General features: G+C 32.1%; 1 protein-coding gene across 4 annotated transcripts in view; it reads left to right on the top strand.

The window, feature by feature from the left end:
• Nucleotides 1-25,746, top strand: part of LOC105144011 (uncharacterized) — a 488,432-nt gene that overhangs the window by 158,027 nt on the left and 304,659 nt on the right. For 2 of the 4 annotated variants that reach the window (XM_087408166.1, XM_087408165.1), the window contains 2 exons: nt 198-313; nt 11,705-11,763. The exons of 1 other annotated variant lie outside the window; for it this stretch is intronic. The gene's annotated coding sequence lies outside the window, so the exon portion shown is untranslated. The remainder of the gene's footprint in view (nt 1-197; nt 314-11,704; nt 11,764-25,746) is intronic. One more of the 4 variants, XM_087408170.1, reaches the window with a different exon arrangement.

The raw sequence follows: 25,746 nt of genomic DNA, 5'->3' as shown, positions 1-25,746 counted from the left end.
AATGTCGAATTGATAGTCATTTTTCTGGGATTCAGAACTGTATAAAATAATATTTTAAAATTTCATTGTTCCTAACTTATCTAAATTATCATTCTAAGAAAAAATAATTATAGATTTGAAAAAGCAATTCTTAATAGATAAATCTATAATTTATGACAAAGTGTTTTGATTTACAATATTAATAATTTATTATACAGATACACTGTTAAAGGAGAAAGGTTTGGCAATCGAATGACATACCCTCCTGATAAAGAAGCACCGTTGCGGACGGATGAAACTTTTTGAGCAAAGTCACAAAGAATATCGTAAAAAAGTAAGTCCTTTGGCTTCAAGACTTAATCTTAAACTTTTGAGTCAATTTCCCTTAAAATCTTTTCATTTCTTTTATCTTGGAGTTATGAAAAAAATTCTTTCAAAATTATATTGCAGAAAAGATAGCAAATATACATTGTTTAATAATATCATTCTTTAAATAGACGAATACTGTAATTTCCTAGAACCTTTTTTTGCGTCAGACTTTGCTAGGAAACCACGTAGATTAAGCGATTGGAAATATTACAATTACAAAGATACAAAGTTCAGAAGACTCTTATTATATGACGGTTTTCTAATTTTTCGAAAACTTCTTCATCGAGAAGTTTGTCATAATTTTTTGTTACATGTGCTGTTCGAATATTGGCTCTGTATTGATCAAAAACTATGCTATTGATGCAGATAAATTACTTAGATTATTTGTAGAGCACAGCTGTCAAATTTATGGATTGGTTTTTGTGGTATACAATGTTCATCACTTGATTGCGGATTGTCAGTTACATAGAAATCTTGAAAAATTTAGTGCTTTTAAATTTGAAACTTTTTTAGGCTATTTCAAAGACTTGCTCTATATGCCAGGAAGGATACTTTTACAAATAGTTTACCGTACGATAGAAAAAGCTTCACTTTATCCTTTTTCATTTGTATCGACTGAATTAGAACGACTGATTTGTAATGACTGAATTATTATTGGAACAATGTCATTATATTGGACCAACATTGGGTTGCCAAGGAAAACAATATAAGAAAATTCAAACATCATAAGATGTTCCGTATGAAATTTGGTGATGCCTATTGTCTCACAAAAGCCAATGAAGTAGTTAGAATTGAAAACATTATAAAATATATTGACAATATCTATTTCAATGGTAGAAGATTCAGAGAAAAATGTAATCTTTTCTCTTATCCATTTCTTTCTAGTTCTATATATTGTTAATAATCTTGGATCTAAGAAAAATGATATTAAAAAAAAAGTAGTATTATTGCCTTTTTCTGAAAAATATGAAAAAGATATTGATCAAATAAATTCAAAGAGTATATGTTTTCCAATACTTCATTCTGAAACCTAAATATATATATGTATAATATGTATATACATTTAGAGGAGTGAAAATAATAGTGTAAGTCATTTATTAATTATGATTTCGAAAATGTTTTTTAAACGTATTTATTATATAATATAGACTGTATATGATTCTCAAATCGATATAGATTTAAAAAAGTAACTTACTAGTTACCACGCACGTGCACAAACTCACGCATACACCACACACGCGCGCGCACGCACGCACGCACGCACGCACGCACGCACGCATGCACGCACGCACGCATGCACGCACGCACGCACGCATGCACGTACGCACGCTATATTTAAAACAGATATTTTTGTTACATTTAATAAAAATAAACAGAATACTAAAAAAATACGTACCTATTTATTGAATAACTCTTATATTGTTTGCAACTACAAAAATGTATGCAGTGTATAAGCTTGACAACGTTTGTGGCGGCCAAGGTCCAAGCCTTACTTGGAACCCCGACTGGTCCCGGTGCCTTTGGGGACCCCCGCAGCTTCTTGAAGACGGAAACCATCTCGCTCTTAGAGACCCTCAGCTCCTCCTTCCACTCATATATCGAGAGAGAGGGAAAGAGAATACGGGGGAATGTTCCTCGCTTCCCGCTGGGAATAAGCCCCTCACGATCTTGCGAATGAGCTGCGGATCCAAGGATGGGGGCACCGCCCGTGCAGTCTTTTCAGCACAATATAGTATGGTCTTCCCTACGGATTTCTATCCAGGATCGGGATAAGTCCTTGCCACGCACCGACCTTGCCCGCCCTGATCAAGCACCGCAGCTCCCTTCGTGCTGCTCATAGAGTAGCCACATGACTCTCGACCATCTTTTCCATATCGCCTCTGGCCTTATCCCGCAGATAGGCACACTTGGCTCGGCCGGAGAATCGCCGCAGAGTCCTCTCTCAGAGGAAATTTCCTCCGACCACTAGTAAGCAGCGGAGGGCAACAACGAGACACAAAGACATCGCACACCCTACGCATAATGTCGTGATGCCTCTCTGCTTCGGCGTCTACTCCGTCGCTTCCATCCCTAGTACACTAATGGAGAGGACTCCAATCACTTCCATTTGCGCTTGGAAAACATCCGCATCCATTTTGCGGAGGGCTCATCTCCTTTATGTTAAAGTCCTTTCACCACGTAGGCCGGACCCTGCACCGCACGCACGTTTGAGATGGAAGGTGATGTATTTGTGGTCGGAGAGAGTTTCAACGTATAATATAATATATATATAATATTTAATTAATCATCTTAATGCATATATTGTATCAGATACTATTGAAATGTTGAAATTAAATTAATACGCATATCAAATAATTAATGTAAACTAGGTCATATGTAGGAATGATTTTTTACTTACGCCTCGATGCAAGTTCTGTTTGGTTCTTTTCGGAGGACGGTGGCGGTAGTTTGGATACTTCTAATGCCAATGATGATGGCGGCGATGGTCTGGACGCGGATGGTGCCGGCGGTCCAGAGAATTCGGAAGATGATGGCGGTTTCTTCACAAGTTGTTTTGCAGCAGCAACTTCCGCTTTCAACGCTATTACAGCTAATTCTACTTTTGACTTTCGTCATCTCTGTAAAGAAGAAAATATTAGTATTTGATATGAGAAATACTTTTCGAGAAAAAAAGAATGGAAAAGAATAGAAAGCATTCAAGAAAAATATTTAAGATGAATTTTGGGAAAAGACACGGGGGTATATAATATGAGAAGAATTGAAGAAATAAAATAATGAGGATGAGTATTAGGGCTGGGAAATTTGAAGAAAAAATCGGGAGGAGAGAAATGGATGAGATGATGAGGGTGATGTTAGAAAGAAAAGAGAATGGATGAAAGCGAAAATGAGGCGAGTAAATGATCAAAGGAAAGTTTAGAAAGACGTGAATACTTATGGAGATGCGGGGTGAGTGAGATGGTAGTAAAAGGGAGAGGAGAAGATAGATGGAAAGTCATGCGATTGCGAGACAGGGACATGGATGTGCAGATCCGTCGGGAAGAGATAAAGAAGTCGAGGTCGGGGAGAAACTATTGCTAAAGGGAGAATAAGAGGAGAAGGGATTCTGAAATATATAAACGAATGAAAAAGGGGCGAAGGAAAAAGAATGAATATGATTGGAAGGTAGAGATGCGGAAATGAGGAAAAAGCAAATAAATACTGGTTGAACGAAGAGCAAAGAAAGTGTAAGTTGTGCATGAGGGAGTTGGAAAATTTAGAGCATTTGTGGAAAGATTGCGTGGAATTAGAGAGAAGGAATGGAAAGATGGAAGATTTATTGAGTGAGGATGAAAAAGGGTATGATTGGATAATGATGGTGGGAAGGAAGAGGATGGAAAAAGGGAGTAATAGAGAGTATGAAGAAATGAATGGGGAATTATACATATAAGAAATTATACATATAAATCTGACTAATTCAGGAGAAATGTAAAAATGTTTACAATAATTTATATTATCGTCAATTTCTTATATGTTTAATTGAATGTCACACTGAAGATGACACGATAAATGTGTCGAAACGTTTGCAAATAATTTGATTCAATTCCGAAAGATTATATAATAATTTCGCAAAAATATCCAGCGTTGGCTTTTTATGCTCTTTAGTATTAAAAATGGTATTTATTGATTAAAATGCTTGTATTCAATACATAAGCTGAAAAGATAAGCATATTAAAAATTACAATTAATTACGTGAATACAATTTTTTTTAATGAATACAAAAGTGTATTTGTCATTATTCCGCTTTTTGCGAAAATTATGTTCCATGTAATATTAGGATATCCAAACAGGTGGAACTAAACGCGCAGAAATGCTGAAATCTAGTAAAATTTTAATTAATTTTGTCTTTCGCGTTTCCGTATTTTCGCGCTTCATGTAATGATACTCTCATGATTGTTTGCTAATCACGTGATTAAAACAGCCAATCAGGATTCGACATATAGAGTTGTGAAGCCTATTAATTTTATAAAGCTGTGAAGGTGCGTATACAGAGTCCGATTTTGCAAATTGGTTCTTCAAAAATTATAATAAATAAAATATGTGCACGTTAATTGCATTAGAGTACACATTGGGTGAGATATTAGAACAAATTTTTATTTTGCTTTTTTTTTCAAAAAAATTGTTCTGTTAATAAATCTTCAGGAGCTTTTTCTTATTACAAATATTGCAATTAAAATACGATTCAATCCAATATTTTCATCATAATTTCAGCATAAAGAAATTCGTTTTCTACTAGAAGTTTCCACTAACTATCTTGTCGACTCTTTCATTTTTGATTAAAAAAATCGACGATTAAGCAGAAATGCCAACAGCAATTTAATATTCTCAATTAATAATGTTTCCTCTCTCTTCCTCTTTTGAGACAAACTATTTAGTTCTCATGTTGGCAATTATGATAATTGAGTTAACCATAAGTTAATCAAAGTTGGTGTAAGAAATATTTTTAAGTCCGATATCACCACTCGGACTAAGCTAATTGGACGATTAAATTTCAGTATTGTCAATTACAATATTTGAAAACATAACCTAATTATTTGGCAGCTGTGAAGAACGATGTGATAATAACAGCAGATCCTCATTAGTCGTAAATTGTAATATTGTATACATCACTCATACATTTATATGCCACATCAGAATTAAATTCTATATATATCCACACATTATACAATGTACATATAATTTTAATATTGCATATAAATGAACATAGAGAATCTCTGAGCATAAATCGAATTTCCTGCATGATCATATTAACTCAGAGAGTGTAAGCATCTTATACATTGGGAATAAAAATCTGTAATATCGACCTTGATTAACTTCAGCCTTCGCTCCAGCATCCCCTTAAAGAAAAACGTAAATCACTTTTCTTCTCGAAACTCCTCTAACGATGCACTTTAGATTAACAACGGTAGGACGCTATAAAAATTGTAAATCTCGCGTGAGACATTGCAATTAATTTTTGCATCCTAGACAAAGGGCACAGCGCCTTTTTTCGGGGTATAAATAAAGGTATCGCGGAAGCGCAGAGCGTCAGTATAAAACTCAAAATCACCCGGCTCACGTGAAGTTCGCGAGTTAAATGCGGGCAGTGGAAATCCTACCAGAATCCGCGATAATCATGCTAGTTCGTGTTTTAATATAAGTGCGAAGAGAAAAAGATAAATTGTGGGCAAATCGTCATTGCGATTACCAAGCATACGCCACTGCGACTGTCCTTTTGGCGCTCTCTGTGGACAACGGATCTCCTCGGTTACACACCAACCGATAGCTACCCGAGATCTCGTGGACAGCCAGTAAGTCGCCCTGCCATTCCTTCCGATTCATCCCCACGTCTTCCCTGGAAACACATATATATACACACTTATACGCGTTTCCGACGGAATATATATTTTACCCTTCGATTGTAGTGCTCACTAGTACGTCCATTAGAAAACAGGGACTTTTTACGTCTGAAGGAGTAGACGGAACCGTCCCCTTGATCAAGCCACAATCGTGCCGCCACAACCGACCGACGACTAATTTCTCGAGGTCTCCTACTCACTAACATCAAAACAGACACAACCTTTAGATCTCACCTCTCCCCCTGTCATCGATCCCGCCATCCGAGAAATCTTAAACTATTCCCTTCCTCCTCTCGAGGAATTCCCTCCTCCTCCTTCTTTCGAGGGACGATTCTCTCGCCCTCCTTCTTTCGAAGAAGGATTTTCTTTCCCTTCTCTTTTAGATCCCAACTCCTCCTTCTTAATCGAATCTCGAACCGATCGACTGGGATCGGTTATTTAGACTATATTTGTCCCCCTCCAACGAAAGGGATAGAATAGTCACAGTCTATATCTCAGGAATCCCACCCTTTACACCGTCCTGTACAAGCACCTCATCCCGATGAGCTCCTGCACCACTTTCTTCGCCTCCAATAACTTTTTTTTCTTCTCACACGCACGTACGCACGCACGCATGCACGCACGCACGCACGCACGCACGCACGCATACGTACACCTCCATAACGTATTGAACATATGTATAAGGATAAAATTTCTTATTTTTATGTAAAAAAAAATTTATTATGTATAAACATTTTATTTAACCTTAATATTCCTTTTTTTAAGGTAGTATAAAAGAAGGGCAACGAGCCAATGACGCAAATAAAAAATTATAATTCAGCTAAGAAAACTTAATACAAAAACATTTAAAATACAATAAAATGAAACAAACGTTTCAACTCCAATTGAGTCATTTTCAATGCCATCATACAATAATATAAATGTCGTTCTAAATTGAAAATTAATACATAATCTTACAATATTCTTAAAATTAACAAATAATTCTTTCCTCTTTCGGTGTAATACGCTGTGAGTCATTTTTATCAAGAATTAACAAATGACTTTGTTATGACTTTGTTAATTCTTGATAAAAATGACTCACAGCGTATTACACCGAAAGAGGAAAGAATTATTTGTTAATTTTAAGAATATTGTAAGATTATGTATTAATTTTCAATTTAGAACGACATTTATATTATTGTATGATGGCATTGAAAATGACTCAATTGGAGTTGAAACGTTTGTTTCATTTTATTGTATTTTAAATGTTTTTGTATTAAGTTTTCTTAGCTGAATTATAATTTTTTATTTGCGTCATTGGCTCGTTGCCCTTCTTTTATACTACCTTTGCTTATTACTACAGAGCCTTTTATATTACTTTTAATTTTCTTTTTTTAATTATTAATAAGCAAGTTAGTATATTTCCCTAGCTGTCATTTATTGGATTCACTTCCCTTTAATCACCTGAGATCGCACGAGGTCCAGTCCCGGGTCAAAAGGATTAAGTTCCTTGACCTAAAAAGTAGGACCGACGTTTGCACTGTCCCTTGGAACATAGCGTCCCTTCGTTGACCCATATTCCGGGACCGAAAAGATACGTGCGACTTACAGATATTCGCCTCTGTGCGTATACCTGCGAGATGGAGTCTAGCCGTCCTTCCATACCCTCTCCATTCTCCCTCATTGTCTCCTTCACTGAATTTCTAAAAGTTTGGACGTAACAATATAAAATATTGCAAAATTTAACTTAGCGCCAGTGTTATGCCCATTTCTACCAACGTAAATTAACTTTAATCTCGGTTTAACTTACTCTTTGTCTTTTTCTAATCTTTAGATATAGCATAGTAAAGATAGTATTAGGTTTTGCTTTTTAATTTGGTACAGTAATTTTTTCATAAAAAGATGATAATTACTTGGAGCCAAGTCGAGGCTATACGGCGATGATTGAAAATGTTCCATTTGAATTTGTTCAAAAGGTTTTGGGTTAGCTGAGCACTGTGAGGGCGAGTGTTGTCATGCAAAAACACAACCCCGGACATCAGCAAATCACGACGTTTGTTTTGGATAGTTCGTCTCAGTTTTTCAAAGTCTTAATAGACTTGAGAAGTGATCGTCGACAACATTCCATAAATTCAACAAGCAAAATCCCCTTACTCATCTTTTTTTTAGTATAGAGGGTAAAAAACGATTGGCATATTATTACTGATTGGTTTTCATTAATTCATTACGATCAGAATCGACATTTCGACAGCTCGAGAGGTTGGAAATTTTCCTCGATTTGAGAACAATGTAACTGTCCACAAATTCCGTACTGCTCCGACTTGGCTCCAAATGATTACTATTTGGGTACCTATTATGGAAATTTTGCAATTCCGATTGGAAATGCAAAATTCCGACCGCGATTCCGTTCATATGTTTTTGCTATTTATGATTTGCGAGCGGAATGGACTTTCCGCCTATTTCTCTAGATCTGGAATGAACCGAACGAGAGCAATGAAATTTTTCGACCAATCACAATGTAAGTCTAAGAAAAATCGATAGATTCAAAATGATATACTGTAAAAACGTGTGAATAGTGAGTTGAAAGTGGAATTTCATTGAACATTTTTAAGATTCTAATAGCAATCCGCAGAAACAAGCAAGATCGAAACGAATTAGTAGATGTATTGGTACACAACCTTTCAATTATTTCGTTTATCTCTAAATGAATTATTTATTATGAACAGTCGGATTGTTCCCAAATCGATCGGAAAGTTTCCGATACCTCTCGAGCTGTCGAAATGTTAATTCCAATCGTAATAAATTAATGAAAACCAATCAGCAATAATATACTTCGTTTCTTACACTATATACTAAAAAAAAGATGACTAAATATGGTATAACATGTTTTTATTGGCTGCTACAGCCAGTCCGTGTACTCGTCTGCAGCGCGCCGAGAGTGAACGAGATAGCGAGCTCCTTCTCACACTAATCGTTTGACCGAAAATGCTTTCTCGGTAATCTCGGCTACTCGGCAGCCCTAGACATCAATACGCGGCGGAGGGTATTCTAAATAACATATAAGTTTTAATAACAATAATTTGTAACAATAATTTAATAACAATAATATTTTAATAACAATAAATTGTAGTACTCCTTCAGTACAGTGTACTCCTTCCATTAATCCAGAATAGTATAAATCATGTTAAAACGCAACAGTTTATAAGATATTTAATTGTTTACGATTTTTCATGCGTGTTATATAGTATACCCCTCCTTCGTAAATTCGAGTAGGAAGAATAGTTCAGTAGAAGTAAAATTTTATCGGAAAAAAATTATAAATCAGTATTTCTTTTCACAAAAGTCTCGAAAGATCATCAGGAAAAAAATGCGTATGTTTGAGATTCGAGAGTTGTGAAGAAAATATGTGAAAAAATCGAATAATTGCGAACAGCACGTTTTTCACTTATAAAATTCATTTTCATTTCATTTTCAAACAATCGCACAATAATTTACAAGGATGATTTTTCTTCTTCAAGAGTTGCACTATACTTAATATCAAAACGATTTTTTGCAGTTAAACTATTATAAAACGACTTTGAAAAATGGGTATCTTTTTTCGTATAAAAAAATGGAATAATTCCGTTAATATGCATCATATCTTTTTCGGTGTTTTTAATTTTTTTTTTCTACTAATAGACCGATTTTAATGTTCCACTTCCAACAAGTTTTAGTCGCTCATTATTCGTTCAAAAGTTATTAACAAAAAAAGTTCAACCATATAACGAAGATTATAACGAAGATTCCCTGCTTTAGAATATATTTAATAGTCGTGCACTGTAATATGTAGGGGATGTCGTGCCGACGACTGCGATTTTGACATATGTCATCGAGATCATGACTCTGAAAGACATCCAACAAGTTTTAGGTGGCTTTCACTTTTGACTCTTTCACCCCCCCCCCCCCCTCCCTTCAAGGGCGCATGACTCATACATCTCTTCGAAGTCGTGTAGGGAGGGAGGGGGGAGTGAGAATCGTGCGCCTCTTTACAAGAAGGAAGGGGAGGTAAGAGTCGAAAGTGAGAATCGTGCGCCCTTTTGCAGGTTGGAAGGGGGGGGGGTGAGAGTCGAAGATGAGAGTCGTGCGCCCTTTTGCAAGGAGGAGAGGGAGCTGGAAAGTCATATTCCCTTAATCAATTCACCTCATACCTTTCTCACTGCCCAGAGTTTATCTTTTCAGGTAAAGCAGTAAAATAATTACTAATTTTAACTGTTAATAACTTTTTAATAACTTATAATGACGGCTAAAACTTGTTGGAGGTCAGTCAGTCATGATTTTGACAACATATGTCAAGGTTAATGTCATTGGGGCTGGTTTCCCTCATCACCATAATTATCTCGTAAACAATTAAATATGTCGTAAACTGTTGTGTTTTAACATGATTTATACTATTCTGGATTAATGGAAGAGATACACTATTACTATTTATTAAAACTTATATGTAATTTAGAATGCCCTCCACCCCTTATTGATGCCTAGGGCCGCCGAATGGCCAAGATTGCTGAGAAAGCATTTTTTCCAGATGTGTTTGCTAATTCGCGTTGACTGACATGAATTTACTTCAACTGCTGCGAGAATGTTGTCACTGTTATCATTATAACTACTGGATTTTCTCTCCTTTTAAAAGAATTATTTACTACTTAATGTGAGAAAATTTAGAGCGAAGAATACGAGAAGCTTGTGCTAGCATAACTCCAAAAATGTTGTTAAAGAGTTATACAAAATTTATAAGAATGAATTAATAAGTTTTTGAATGTGAATGGACAGATCGAACATTTAATACAAAAAAAAGAACAGAAAACAATTAAGTCTTTTATTTAATTTATGCTTTTATCATTAGTTTGAAAGTACTCTACTTTAAAGTTTAAATGTTTATAACTATTGATACAGGCATTTTCGAAAGAAATATTTCAAACCAAGTTTACTTATTTTTTTCCTCATAGAATCCAACATTTTATAGGGGGTTCCATTTGGAACTTTGATGTTATTCGTATGTGCGTGTGTGTGTCCGTGTGCGTGTGCGCTCCCCTTCAAGAGGGGACGGGAGCGAATTTTTATTTATATAGTTAGAAAAATCCCTTGAATATATGAAACTTTCTCATGAACAACTTTCTTGATAGGACAAATATTTTTAGAGTTATCAGCTTATAACACTTTATCACCCTGTATATCACTGGAGTTAAAAGTAAAAGAAATTTTTATGATATAATAATTTTTATGTAATTATTTATCTTTGAAGAACAAAATTATTATTATTTGAATCAGAACAGAAATATCTCAAATAAAAATATTTTCAAAGAAAATTTAAAGTTACTATTACTTTTTTGTGATATATATTGTCTGCAATATATGTGTAACATCTCAATTTAGATCGTAAATATATGTTTTACAGAAAAATATTACCAAAGATATATAATAAACAACATACGTTTAGATCTAGATTGAGATGTTACACATATATTGCAGATAATATATACCACAAAAAAGTAATAGTAACTTTAAATTTTCCTCGAAAACATTTTTATTTAAGGTATTTCTAATATAGGAGTATTTCTGTATTAGTAATATTTTTATTTAAGGTATTTCTAATATAGGAATATTTTAAGCACCTCTAGAGTATTGTTTTTTTGTAACTTACGAATCATCAATTTTCATTTAAGACATTCCTTCTCGATACGAACTTGTATAATAACCCTCTTCGATACGATGCCCTATAAATATAGTATTCATAATTAATATTCTTTATAGATCTGTCCACTTTTCTTTGTCGGAACAGCACGTAAACTAAATTTGTGTATCTTTACTAATTTACCATTCTCTGAAATAAAAAATATTAAGTAAAAAATAAGTATCTCTTTTGCGAAACTAATTTACTTTTACGATTAAGTAATACGAATGTATAAATTGTATACGACTCATAAATTCTCCAAAATTTTAAATAATAATGCTTTCTTTTGTTACAGGTACGATTCGCGTAAATATACAAATGCTGTTCAAATTCAACTTCCTAATATGCAACAACGTGAGATTCTATTTGATTATGCTTTATTATATTTATCATAAACATATAATATTAAAAAAAATCTCCAAAATTAATTTTATAGGAATATGAATTGCTCTTTGGCAAAATACATACATGTGAATTGTCACTTAGTGACAATTGAAAGTATTTTTTCCATTATTTCTTTGTATACAATATTTCTTTAATGTGCCATTTTTTGGAAAAGAATATTTTATAGAAGAAAAGAGTATTTTATAATTCCACCATTATTAATTGAACATTCATGCCATTTATTAAATAAGTTTTGTCAAACTGTTATATACAAATTTTTATTATATTTGTAATTTTTATTACAATATATTTGTAAAAAGCATAATCTATCGGTGTTCCACCGCATAGAAAATTACTTTTTGTTTTACAAATAAAAAGATTTGTCTTTTAATGATTACGCTTATCTTTCAAGTAAAAATTACAGATATAATTATAGATGTTCATTACGGTCTGATAGAAATGAAGATATGATATATGACAAATATATCCTGCATGTATAGATATTATATACATATGTACAGCGTGTTCCAAACCATCCGTACTAACTTTTTTTTTCCAAAAATGGCCAGTAAAAAATGGTGAGAAAAAAAATTTACCAAAACCTATGTGAACTACCTAGTGGTGATATTTTGATTTTCCAAAATCTATCGAAAGTAGGGTACACTTGGATTAAGTCTGAAATTATAAATGGGAAATATAGGTCGACTAGAAGATCATTGGATATCCTTTAAGAGAAACAACTTTCTGTTTAAATTCTTTTTTGATATCACTTAAGGTTTTCGAGAGTAAAAGAAAACGTCAAATTAGTCCTTCCATTTCTTGATGAGGGTGGATGTAATGAGTACGGTAGTATGATAGTTGTTTCTTAAAATTTTCAACGTAGTCATACAGCTTAATAAAATCAATTGAAATTTTTCTAATAGATTACTAAGAATTAACGGTTACAGTAGCAAGAACATTAACTCTAACTTCGCTCACACAGGTCGCCTAATATGAACATTTTGCTGTGGCTACACAGCTGAGTTCTACAAATACAATTGTTCCAGACGCTGGAAAACATGATGAGAAAGATGATCATAAAGAGAATATTGTTCAGTATAAAGACATTCAGTACCTTTGTTATTCTGTCGACATTCTCTAACACTTAACATGTCAAATTTTGTTTCTTGGTTTGAAAAAGGCGTAATTATCGAAAAAACAAACAAATGTCGGAAAATAATTGACAAAATGATATTCACAGCAAAAAACCATAAAATATTAATCAGTATTAAATAACCGATTATTACTTTGTAAGTGTTATTTAAATATATATTCGGACGTTTGATAATGCACACTTAACATAGAACTTAACATAGATTTAGAACAAAGAACGTTATGATTAGAGTGTGTTCAAGGAGACTAATTTATGTCATTCTATCCTTGTTTTTTATCAAATGAACAATGAAGATAGAATGATATAAATATCGCTAACAGCTCCCCGAACCAGTAATGGCAGATATGCCCTACACTCGCGCATGCGTAGAGTTTTTTAGCGCCAATAACTATTCAATTTGTTCGTAAAACTGGCGTCTTTAGTTGCCCCAAAGAAAAATGGAATTATAAATATATGGAAATTAGATATACCTCTTTAGTGCACGTCGCTAATTGGCCAATTTAATATAATATATTCTCATTAGTAAAGCAGTAAAAAATTACACTCTCCAAAGAGTGGATGTATGTCTATCAAGCTAGAATAATAACATGAGCATAATCACATGAGACACACGGAGGATTTAGTGCTCTTTTTGTACTAATTTGTTGCTCTAATCCCGATTTTGTTGCTCTAGCCGTTTAGTAAGAAATCATTTTTTTGCCTTTAATAAAGTCAGTTAGAATACACATTAAAAAAAAAAATAATAATAAAAATAATCACGCTATAATTTAGTGCTAATTATGTGTTTTTAACATATCCTAGTTCCAATTTTGATGCGTTATCCTTCACGCATGAAACAATCACAAAACATGTGTCGCACAAGAAAAAAATACTAAAAATAATAGAGATATAAAAAAAATACTCACGTTACAATTTAGTGCTAATTATGTGCTTGTAACATAAACTAGTTTAAATTTCGGAGCGCTACTCTTTACGCAAAAAATCACATTGGGGGAAAACAATCTCTACATCATATATGTCTCTTTTGCTGTAAAACCAATCAGCAGAATTTCATAAAATTCTGTGAAATATCATGCACTATCCCACAAAATGTACTGCATGAAATCCCTCTGCCTAGAGGTAGTTCATAATATTATAGCAAAAATAAAACGTTATTTTTTAAATTTTCGTTATGAATAACTTTTTAACAAATAACGAGCGACGTCTAAAACCTGTTGGAGATCATTCAGAGTCATGTCTTTGACATATGTCAAAGTCACTGACATTATCTATAAATATTTATCATTTAATGTATTAATATTATGTAGTTATTTTTAACAAATTTTAGTAAAAATATAAAGATATTTATATAATCAAGGTATATTATAAATAAAAGATAAAGACATTGATCATTATTATAAATAAATTATTGTTTTTTTTTTTAATATTGTACATTTATCCTTTTTATCAATTAACTTTTTAAATGTCATGTATGTATTGTATACGTATATCTAAATGTAAAATGCATGACTATAATAGATAAAAAAATAGGAATAGATTTTATTTATATTTGTTGTATATATTTTGAATACTGTAGTAAATGTGGTTGAACTTTATGTGTTTCCTGTACTAATGTGACATGCGATGTTATATCGTTGTATCGAATCCAGTGTCCAAAAAAGAATACTAGTGCCATAAAGTGACCAATGCTTGCATTAGACAATCTTTGGATGCTGGGTCCTGCATAATCAATCAAGCCTATTATTCATTATATAAAAAATATATTTTCATTATCAAGATTTATGAATTCACTGGGTATGTCTTTTAATAGTATTACAGTAATAGTATTTAGTAGTATTATCATAAATAAACATTAAATAATACAGTAATTCCTGAAAAGGATTAAGATTAAACATAATTAATTTTTTGTATATAATATCAGTATTTAGATATGTAGATAAATGGAAGACTATATTTTGAGAATGGATTATCTTGGATAATTTTAGTTGATATAGATAACACAAATAAATGAGGAAAGTGCCGTTTTTAATCATAGTAGATTTTGCCTAATAATATTTTTCTATGAAAATTTATAATTTCCAATTCATGCCTACTATAAAATTCTTTCGGTTTTAGTTGATATAGATTAGTAAGCAGAAGTTAATAAGCGAATTTAAATCACGGTTCAATTATTTTTGCCTGATGTTTTTCTCGGTCTACTTTATTTTATTTCTGTATCTATAAAAATTTATATTTACTAAATAATGAAATATAATTTTAAATAATAAAATATTTAAAATAATAAGTAGGACCTTGAACATTTTATAATGAAATAATAGCAAATTGTTTTAAAGATAGTTAATAAGATAAAATTATTATTTTTATGCATATTTGTTAATGTTATACAAATAAAATAAAAATCTATGATAAAATATGTGTATGTACAATATATTTTAATACAGAGCAAAAAATATACTTATACCTGGCAAAGATATTTCTGATTTTTCTATACCACTGCAGTTTTTTCTTGCAACATTGTATTCCTTCACGTAGCATGACATGCAATTTTGTAACGTTTAAATAATTCAACACTTGATAATATATCGCTTCCTATCTGGATTATAATTAATTTTTTCTCACGTGGATATCCTTTTTTTATTACAAGAAGACACTTCCTCAAAGTTAGGGGATTTTTCAAACAGTATACTAGCTAAATGACTCACAGTAATTTCGCAATCAATTATACTACATTTTGTATACGTAGTATGTTTAACGGGAAATATTATGAACAAAATTTGTGTGCGTAGTTGGTATGTATGCGTTCTTATACCTTTATTTATGATATCAAATATTATATCAAACAATGTTACAGTACTCCGTAGTTCATGCATCTATCATTACGAAACAAATATGATAAAAATAAATTAGCATAAATTTATTTTGGGAAAAAGTCTATATATGAAATAATTATCTATTTTATTTGATAATATATTAAGGAAAAAAAAATTTTTATCGTAGAAATAAAATTCTAATACGTAGTAGAGTAAAAATAAAAATATAATGTAAAATTTGACAATTGTAAAAAGTTAATTAATTTATAAATAGCCAATATTAGCATACCAAATATAAACATTTCCATGTGTTATGTCAATACAACTTTGTTATTGAGAAACGTATCTTGTTTCTCAATAGAGGATAATTAAGAGATGCAATCAGCATTATTTATATAAAAATGCTATCAAAAGCACATGTGTTAGTAATGTGTTAACATGTGGAAATAATTTGTTTGTTTAATTTAATAAACGTAAGGATATATCACTGCCATTTTTCGAAATATGTATGTTATTATTTTTTTTATAACAAGGAATTCTCAATAGTTCGTATATTTTACCCTCAATACTTTGCTACATGTTTTCCGCTTTTTTGTTTAGCCAATCCTCGCCAGTTTTCAATTTCGCTAGAAGCTATTAACATATGATATACTTTTTTTTTTATAGCACATTTTTACAAATTCTTCGTTCACCATAGCCTTCTTCATTATCAAATGGTAATAATCATTTTTGCATACAGCATACAGATGTGTAGACCAATTGGTACACCACCATTCCTATAAGCTGGACACGACACATTGATTAAATCTTGATTTATTAAAATTTTATTATTAATTTCTGCAGTTCTATCTTGAGAAATTAATATTTAAAATGTATCAATCAAAAAAGGAAAATTAACTTCTGTTAATGAACTGATTCTGTTTGTGAACGAATATTTTTCTCATTGTCAATACATTTCAACACATCCTGCTTCAACAATTTTTATCTTACCTTTAATATAATTTAGATGCGTTTCAATAAATTCGTAATCACTGTTTAGAATGTTTTAATACATTATTTTTAATTTTATTAAATTTTCTTTCGACTGGCATTTGGAGTGCATCATTTTACAATTTGAAATTGATACTTAAATAATCTAATATCTGTGTAATTTTTTACATTTTTAATGAAAATTCATTGCAATAAATTCTTGTTTTAGACAATAATTTGATGTAAAATTGTTTATCCGTCTTCTTCGAGAAGTTGGAGAGTAAAATTATCGAATCTCTACAATGTGTTTAATGGTTTATACTTTTTAACGTAATTGACATTGGTTTATTCCATGTTATTAACTGATTCATTATTAAAAAGCACAGTGTTTCTTATAAGAAAAGCATTACGTCTCTTTCTTAAAATGCGATTTGCAAATATTTATGTTGCCTTCGTGCTATTATTTTGTCTGATTCCATTTGTACAAAATATTCTTTATACTTAGTTTTTATTAGAACCATACAAAGCAAGATGACAAATGTTTCGATATCATTTTCAAATTACAGTTAGGAATAGTTAATGTAGATAACTGAATGAATGTGTAAGAATAAGAGAGAGAGAGAGAGAGAGAGAGAGAGAGAGATAGAGAATTCGAATGTATACTGCAGGCGTGTATACTGTCGTGTTACTGTTGAATCTAACGGGTAGACTCCCGCATGCATCGGTGTGCGCGCCACCCCTGCTTATCTTCCATACTTGACTTGTGATACGCCAATTATTTCTCTTTTAAAAACTAAGCTTCGGACATGTTTTTGCCAAAGAAAAAATCGCCTCAGAATGCGGCCAAGAATATGTCCCTTTAAGGACAAAAGGTTATTTTGAATCATCCTGTAGAATAAAGATTATATGTTTCACGGTTTTTCTGAATGTCCAGATCCATTCTTGGAATGCCAACGTTTCGTGAACGTTGCAATCCATTTCATCAGGGCGTAGCGATACTGAGTTGTTCCTCCGGGCTCAGGATACTCGCTCTTGGAAAGAATCAACTCCTTTTTCTGCACCATCTGAGCGAATAGACAGAGTTTTAGGAACTATAAACTTTAACATTCCTCGATCGCTGAAATTTCATTGAAGTTTTATTGCAAAAATAAGTATTATTGATTAATATCATATTTTAAAGGATACATTTAAAATTATAATAAAAGAAAGTTTTCTTCATAAATTCGAGAACTTTTATGATTCTTTCATACGGTCACCTATCCGAATACCAATTTCTACTTATTATGCTTGACCCTGTAATCGTACGGGAACTGCTCTTTCGAAGAACCGCGAACTATAATGCTAATCGACGTATAATTATATATCTGATCAAAGATGTGAAAAAAATGGAATACGTTTAGAAAAACTAATTAATGTTAAATATAATTGGCGTAATGGGTATACAAATTAGGTCCATTTTTTGTGTTCAAAAATGCATTTATTTCAAAACAAAATGAATGAACAGATTAATTAAAGTATTGTCCATCGCTGGCTACTACTTTTTCCCATCTCTCAAGCAATTTTCGAATTCCATTTCGAAAAAATGACTCGTCTTTGGAAGCGATCCAATTTTGGAGAAGTGAACCAGTGATTTCCCAAATCGTGCTGCATCCTTCGGAACAATCAGTAATCAGAAGGAGCAATGTCCAGAGAATACGGCGGGTGCGGTAAAACATCCTATTTGAGCGTTTCCAAATATTTTTTTAGGACTTTTGCGACATGAGGCCGAGCGTTGTCATGAAGAAAAATAACTTTATCATGTCTTTGCTCGTATTCCGGCCGTTTTTCTCGCAATGCACGGCTTAAACGAATCAAGTGTAGCCGATACCGATCGCCTGTAATAGAATCGCCAGGTTTCAGCAGCTCATAAACAACTCTCTTTTGGTCCCACAGAGCATGATTTTCGAACCATGAATATTCGGCTTTGATGTTGATGTTGAAGTCGATGGCAACGATTGACCGGGCTTAGCATAATATTTTTTCTTTTTGGGATTGTCGTAGAATATCCACTTCTCATCTCCAGTCACAATCCGATGCAAAAAAACCTTTTTTTTGTTGTCTTTGAATCAGCTGTTCGAAAGTGAAAAATCGCCTTTCAACGTCTCTCGGTTTCAGTTTATGAGGCACCCAATTCCCTTGTTTTTGAATTATTCTCATGGCTTTCAATCATGCAGAAATGGCTTGTTGAGTTATTCCTAATGATTCTACAAGCTCCTCTTGCGTTTGACTCTGATCTTCTTCGAGTAATACCTCTAATTTTTTGTCTTCGAATTTTTTTGGCTGTCCAGAGCGAGGCTTGTCTTCAACGCTGAAATCTCCATCCTTGAAACGTCGAAACCATTCTCTACATGAGCTCCTCAGTTGGAGCAATGTCACCATAAACTTCGACAAGCATTCAGCTGCACTTTTCTTCCAATTAAAGCAGAAAATTAGAACCTCCCGCAAATGTTGCTTGGTTAATTTACATAAAATTCGACATTTCAAACACAGTAAAAATCAAGGTTTTTGTATGAAACTCAAAGCGATATAAACTGAATATTATTAGCAGATGTCTAACTTTTCTGAAAACGCCAAAATCAGCTGTCACTATGAACCATTCACAACAGCCGGAGCCATCTTTTGGAAAACGGACCGAACTAATTTGTACTCCCAAATGAAGATATCTATGATAATAATTTGTCTTTAATAATATTCTAAAATATTATTTCTTTAAGCTGAAATAATACTAATCGCTCTAATGATATATGTATTTTTTACTCTAATAAATTTTTTTGTAGTAAATATTAATTGCTAAAAATAATTCTATGTATATATCAACTAAAATGAGAACTGAACAATAATCATGTTGACAGTATCGATCGAACAGGAATGCTGAAGTTTATAGTTTCCAAAATTCTGTCGATTCGTTCAGATGGCGCAGAAATAGAACTTGACTTTTCATAGCAGATTGTCCATAGTCTGTTTGGACCATTCCCTTTATATTACGCTGCTTGTTAGCGAAATGAGTTCTTCCACTTCTCCGCTTCCCCCCCCCCCCACAATTCTCTTCTTCCCTTCACCATTCCAACAAGCAGCATAATATAAAGGAAATAGAGGAACAGTTCAGTATCAGGCTACACTTTGCCTTGGTAAAATGGACTGCAAGGTTCACGAAACGTTGGCATTCCAAGAATGGATCTGAATACGGAGGAAACCCGTGAAACGCATAATCTTTATATAGAAAGCATCCGTAAAAGCCTCAAGAATATTATTTATATAGAATCTTAATAGATAAATGTTAAATTCAAAAGTACGCATAATACTATTTACATATCTATTATTTCTTTTAGTTGCATTTTTGCCTTTTCAAATTGTATTATTTTATCAGATGATGAACCTTCTGTTTCATTTTGTGCTACAAGTAAAATGTCCTTTATGATTTCTCGAACTTTTGCAATATCAGAACATTTTATTAATTGTCCTATTGTAGCAAAATAAAAAACTTTTATCCGTTTTGGTAAATTTTTTAAAAATATGGCATACAATTTAATGAAATGTGGTACCTCTATCCGAAACGTAGCAACGAGATAGTAATTGATTTCTGCAAGCTTTTGCATATTCTTCAATAGTTTTACAGGCTGTAAAGTATCGCACAACTACTGTTAATAGTACTCTACTGAAATATGTAACAATTCTATGGATATTTGGTTGCTCCTTAGTCATTCCATAAACCAAAAATGAATCATGTTTGTGTGATGGATTTCAAAGAGCATTTAAGCAACGATAAACTGTTCTCCATTGCAGTTAACTACAATAAGGTATAAAAAAATATATTTGAATAAATGATATTCGTTTCTGTATTTTTTTTTAACGATACTTCCTGTTGCATCTATATAAATATAGCTCGGATGTTTTGTCGCGTAATCACGAAAAATGTGATGATTAGTCCAGTAATGAATATAACAGGGATCTAATCCGATTATGAATGATGTTTTTAAATATTCTCTATTTCATTAAGTAGACTGCTATCGGATCTTGATGTAAATATTGAGCATTATTAAATTCAGTTTTAGCTGTGGCGAGGCATATAAATGACGAGATTCAGAATCTCATTAGTTCTTCCGCTTTTTCGGCACGATATATGTATTTAATTTATAAGTATTAGAGTACTAATATAAATTATCTCAACCACATTTTGCTTCTCCGCTTACTGTTTCTTTTACTATGCAATAAAAATATAAATTTTTAAATCTGTTTTGACTTGTATAGTACAATGCAAAGACTTACCAATTAGGTACTTATAGAAAGTAATTGAGATACGTTATAATAAATGTATATGACATTGTAATATAGTAATGAATTTTAAAGTTACAGAAAAGTATTGATTGTGTACATTGCAAAAACAGTAGGTATTGTTAATAGACTATATATGAAATATATATATATATATATATCTTTGAACAATTATTTTTTATATATTTTTCTATATATTTTTACTATGTAATATTAATTTATAGTGTATTTTATGTTGACTGAGATGTAAAAAATATATATATAAATTTAAGAATAAAAATTAAAATAGTAATTTATAATAAAAATAATCAGATTACATACATTTATGTAATCTGACGTAGCATCTGTTGCAATATAATTATTCTTAAAGTTGAAACCACACTTCAAATTTGTACTTTCATATTTTTTTCTGTAATAACAGCTTGCCACGTGCCTAGAAAAGGCACTTTTCACTGTCTGTAGCTTGCATTACATTTTGTCTTTGCAGTTCGAGTATTGTACGCGTATGTATGATTAATTGTAATATTTTCAAATTCAGCAGTGAACATTGAAAACATAAAGTTTATAGTCTGCAAATTTTCAATAAGTAAATTGTCACATATTTCAGTATCACTTGTATTTGTTTCATATATAATTGAAACATTTGAATCAACATGTGTTACTGTTGTGTGTTATACAACAGTTTCGTTCTTCCATTTTCAATTTTTCAAGATTTCTTTATCTTCGAACGTTGTCACGATTATTATTACGAATGTGTACAACGAAACAGGCAAAATTGTTTCTTTCAATTCATGTGATCAATAGAACAATTTAGATACTCACAAGATACAAAAAGAGCATAAAGAGCCACACCACAGGTTATAATTTGTGATATTTACTTATTATTATATAAATTAAAACATTAAACGTTTCGGCCACATTCTGGCCATCTTCAGTAATACAATAGTCTTCATAAACCGCAAAAATACATTTAGTTGAAATTAAATTCAACAGTCCATTGTTGTAATAAAAATGACATGTTCTTTTTAGTGTGCAGATGCTTCGTACAAAATGTTATAACGCCCATAGTCATATCAAGAAGTGTAGAACAAGAATTTCCAGATTCTAATTAAATTTAAATTTATATGTCATTAATTTCTCCTATTCGAATATAAAGAATTATAATCGTTACCTGTTTTACAGCCAAAAAACTAAGCGAAGAATATCAAATGACACATTCACACAATAAGACTTTCTTCGTGACATTATGTGTTGTTGTTTGTTATATCGCGTATTATACCACTATTTATACGCCTGAGTCAAACAAATTAGAAATTTCTAGAGTTATTATTGAACAGAAAAAGAAATCTTACTTAAGAAAAGAAAAATAAATATCTGGCAGACTTTCCGTGTCACTTTGTTTATTGATACCTCTTATTTGTCTTTTTATGTGTATCATTTCGGAAATTCTTCTTTTTATTAAAGATTGTTCCTTGTCTAAAACTTTTATGTTTTCCCAATCTAACTCATGCATCTCGTTCAAACGGTGACGTGAAACCACTGAAATTTCGGAAGGTGATTTTCTTAAATCCGCTTTATGTTCTTTTATCCGAGTCTTTAATTTTCTTTTTGTTTGGCCTACATACGACGAATCACAATTTAAACAATCGATTTTGTAGACAACTCCACATTGGTCATCCCTGGACAAAGGATCTTTCCCCGTCTTAATAAATGCATTCATTTTATTCATGGGTTTGTACGCTATTTTAAAATCATGAACATGTGAGAGTTTTTTAAACTTTTCCGACACTTTGCTCAAATACGGCACCACAAGAAATTTCTTTGAATTAATATTATAATCAATTTCTTCATTACATTTTTTACTTCTATTTTGTAATGTCTTAATTCAATTTTTATTGTTGCAAATATAAACTTTAAGGGATAACCGTTATTTAAAAGAATGCGAATTAGTTCCGTGATGTTTTTTTCCTGAAATTTAGGATGGGACAAAAATAGAATTCTGTCCAGTTGCCCAATAATAACTCCCCTTTTGTGTGTTAACGGATGATTGGAATAATAATTTAAATACCTCCCAGAATTGGTAGGTTTTTTATACATATCAAAGATGATGTTTCCTTCTTGTTCAATTAATTTAACATCTAGGAAATTTATGCTATTTTTATCGCCACGGTCAACGGTGAATTTAAGCCTTTCGTGATATGAATTAAATAATTCTAAAATTTCCTCACCTTTTCCTCATGTACCGCTAATACGATGTCATCCACGTAACGAAAGTAAAACGATGCCTTAATGTTATTCTTGGTAATAATTTCGTGTTCTAAATCTTGTAAAACAATATTTGCCAGTATCGGAGACAAAGGAGAACCCATGGGCAAGCCAAAAATTTGTTTAAAAATTTTTTTTTTCGTCAAAGATGAAAAATGTGGAATCAATAATGATTGTGATTGCCCTGATGAACTCTTGCAGAGGAATCGAAGTCTTGCATCTAATAAGTTCCCATCTACGCTCAATACTTTTTATAACTAATTCAGTCGGAATGTTCGTGTACATAGAGACTACATCAAAGGATACAATACTGAAATCATCATCGATTACCTTGCCGTTAAGTTTATGTACCAAATCTAGACTATTTTTTACATGACTGAAATTTGTTATGTTATTCTTGTTAATAATGTCTTTTAGGAAAGTCGCCAGTGGATAAAAAACGCTGTTAATGCAACTAATTATTAATCTTAGAGGGTGACCTTCTTTATGGATCTTTGGCAGTCCATAAGCTCTCGGCAGTTCACCGTCCGAAACATGCAATTTTTTGTATAAACTTGAATCGATATAACCTTTATTCTTCTAAAATTTCAGTAAATTCACAATCCCCGCAGTTATTTTATTTGTAGGATCATTTTTCATTAATTCGTACGTAGTGCGATCGTTGAGATTCTCAAACATTTTTTCTTTGTAACTATTCCGACACATAATTACAGTGGTATTTCCTTTGTCCGCTCTAGTAATCAATAATTCCGGATTTTCTGAGATGAATCGTTTGACCTCCCCTACACCTTCCTTCAAAACAATGTTCTCAAAAGATTTTATATCACATTTCTTAATTGATTTCATGATACGAATGGATTCATTTCTGACATAATTTCGCGTTTCGTCGTCGGCTTTAAAAAGACTGTATTCTACGTGTTTTATAAATTCTTGTGTAATGTTTTTCTTGTTAATCATATTGTTCGGTAAATTGAAATGTTGGCCTAGTTGTAATACAATTTTTGCTTTTTCCGGTATAATAATGTTGCTAAGATTTTTCAGCCATTTTTCATTAGTGTTACATATATTAAATATTTCATTAAAACCGTCCGGAGCAATATTAATGTTGTGTGTTGAATAAATTTTTTCCGAATTTGTAACTTTCGTTAGAACATTCTCAATTTTGAAAGGTGCAGACGAAGTACCCCCATCCATCTCAGGATACACAATTTGTTTAATATTATAATTGATACTATTGACTTCCTGGCGGATGTGCTTGGCCCGCAAATAAAAAATTTTTTTGCTAATTCTATCTATTTCTTTGTTCCACATAATATCATAATTTATTTCCTGTCAAGAATTTATAAAACACGTAGAATACAGTCTTTTTAAAGCCGACGACGAAACGCGAAATTATGTCAGAAATGAATCCATTCGTATCATGAAATCAATTAAGAAATGTGATATAAAATCTTTTGAGAACATTGTTTTGAAGGAAGGTGTAGGGGAGGTCAAACGATTCATCTCAGAAAATCCGGAATTATTGATTACTAGAGCGGACAAAGGAAATACCACTGTAATTATGTGTCGGAATAGTTACAAAGAAAAAATGTTTGAGAATCTCAACGATCGCACTACGTACGAATTAATGAAAAATGATCCTACAAATAAAATAACTGCGGGGATTGTGAATTTACTGAAATTTTAGAAGAATAAAGGTTATATCGATTCAAGTTTATACAAAAAATTGCATGTTTCGGACGGTGAACTGCCGAGAGCTTATGGACTGCCAAAGATCCATAAAGAAGGTCACCCTCTAAGATTAATAATTAGTTGCATTAACAGCGTTTTTTATCCACTGGCGACTTTCCTAAAAGACATTATTAACAAGAATAACATAACAAATTTCAGTCATGTAAAAAATAGTCTAGATTTGGTACATAAACTTAACGGCAAGGTAATCGATGATGATTTCAGTATTGTATCCTTTGATGTAGTCTCTATGTACACGAACATTCCGACTGAATTAGTTATAAAAAGTATTGAGCGTAGATGGGAACTTATTAGATGCAAGACTTCGATTCCTCTGCAAGAGTTCATCAGGGCAATCACAATCATTATTGATTCCACATTTTTCATCTTTGACGAAAAAAAAAATTTTTAAACAAATTTTTGGCTTGCCCATGGGTTCTCCTTTGTCTCCGATACTGGCAAATATTGTTTTACAAGATTTAGAACACGAAATTATTACCAAGAATAACATTAAGGCATCGTTTTACTTTCGTTACGTGGATGACATCGTATTAGCGGTACATGAGGAAAAGGTTGAGGAAATTTTAGAATTATTTAATTCATATCACGAAAGGCTTAAATTCACCGTTGACCGTGGCGATAAAAATAGCATAAATTTCCTAGATGTTAAATTAATTGAACAAGAAGGAAACATCATCTTTGATATGTATAAAA

Source organism: Acromyrmex echinatior, chromosome 7 (assembly GCF_024713525.1).
Source record: "Acromyrmex echinatior isolate Ae372 chromosome 7, ASM2471352v2, whole genome shotgun sequence".
Lineage (NCBI taxonomy): Eukaryota > Metazoa > Arthropoda > Insecta > Hymenoptera > Formicidae > Acromyrmex > Acromyrmex echinatior.
Note: the sequence above shows the minus strand (reverse complement) of the source record. Positions and strands in the feature narration are given on the sequence as shown.